This window comes from Nicotiana attenuata, unplaced genomic scaffold, assembly GCF_001879085.1.
Source record: "Nicotiana attenuata strain UT unplaced genomic scaffold, NIATTr2, whole genome shotgun sequence".
NCBI classification, from domain to species: domain Eukaryota; kingdom Viridiplantae; phylum Streptophyta; class Magnoliopsida; order Solanales; family Solanaceae; genus Nicotiana; species Nicotiana attenuata.
Genome location: NW_017670745.1, coordinates 274631 through 276461, shown reverse-complemented (window position 1 = coordinate 276461; position 1831 = coordinate 274631).

Genomic DNA, 1831 nt, shown 5'->3' with positions numbered 1-1831 from the left:
AGAAATTTTTGGCGCCACAAGAATGAAAGAGACAACTTTTTTGGCGCCACAAGAATTGAAGAAATTTCACATACATAAAAAGTTTGACGCACTGGACCTTTGAATTGAAGGAAAAGTTTTTTACTTAGTTAATGTGGCAGAAGATGTGACATGTGGGCCACATTTGTATTAGTAGTATCTACTTTATCATGATTTTCATTAAAAAGCTAGCATGTGGGCCCTTAAGGGTAAAATTGGTACTTAAGGTGATTTGGCAATGGTCTACTCTTTCCAGTCAAACTACCTCAACAATATGAAACGGAGGGAGTAATAATTATTCAAACTTAAAAAATCTCTTCTCTCTCTAAGAATTTCAAAATTTGAACCGACTATAACCAATAATTTGTTAAAATATCTGTAAATCCCTAAAATTTAGTTAACCAAATTGACTACAACTCAACTACAATGAATTCTTTTGGCTTTCATTAAAAATAGCTGAGAAATTATACCATATGTACTATATGTACATTGAGTAATAATATATCTTTTTGCACTATTGCATGTAATTGATACTATATTGTATACCATTATTTACATAGTGGTATGGATATATTGATCCCTGGCAATGGAATTGCTACGTTACTTCCATTCCTTGATCCCTGTTTGATATTCCAGTCAATTTGCTCCTCAGAGAAAATGTCGATGATGATGATTGCTAGAGATGCTGATGCGTTTATTCCCTGTAGATTTGCAGTTGCTTCAGTGGACCCTAATTTTATCTTTCTCTGTTCATGTTTGATTCCAGGTATTTGGCTCCTGAATATGCTTCTTCTGGAAAACTTACGGAGAAGTCTGATGTATTCTCCTATGGAATAAGTTGATCACCGGACGTCGTCCTGTTGACTCTAGTCAAACATACATGGATGATAGTTTAGTTGACTGGGTGAGTAGTAGTGGCAAAAGAAAAATATTTCTGTTTATTGTTGTTTTCTACCTTTTCCTTACCGTCAGTGGTTCTTCATTCATGATAGCAGATGTTAGTTACTTCCTTTGTCTGTTACAACAGCTCTTGAAGACGAGAAGTTTGATAATTGATCCCCGGCATTGCTCCGTTACTTTTAAATCCAATATTCTTTATATTGTATGTAGATAATAGAGCTTTTAAGTATATTCTGTAAATACATATATTTGTATATGAATGGTGTATCCATATACATTATATGCGTATTATGGTACTTAAAAATATAGTCCTTGTAAATACGATTTTCTTTATATATATGTATATTATACTAAATGTAAAGGAATATTTCTGTTTGTTTTTTTTTGGTATACTATAAGCATATAAAAAATATATACATATATTATATCAAATTCATACATAAATATTTTTGTATTTTGCCTTTAATCCTTGATACCACATGATTCATCATTATCACTTTCAAATAAAAATGTTGAACCATGGTAACTTCTCAGAAAAATAAATTCATAAATGTCAACTTCTATCTACTTAACAATTAATTAAATTTACTATAAAACAAAAGGGGGAAAAAAAGATGAAGAAAAGAACACCATCGTAGTGAAAGAAAAAAGATCGATTTTCTTCACAGATTCATTTATGTCGTGCTTTTTTCTAGAAATTCTTATTTCTTTCTTTTTTCCAAATGCAACTTGTTGATAATTAGAATGAGGGTGATAGCTGCCATGCAATGTGTTTTACTATATGTTTTTTACCTAAGCAGAATATGTGGGACGAAGAAAAAGGGAATAGACGCTTGTGATATATTTGAATATCTTTTACTAGAGAAATTTGGTGTGTGTGTGTGTGTGGGTGGGGGGGGGAGTTGACGTGATA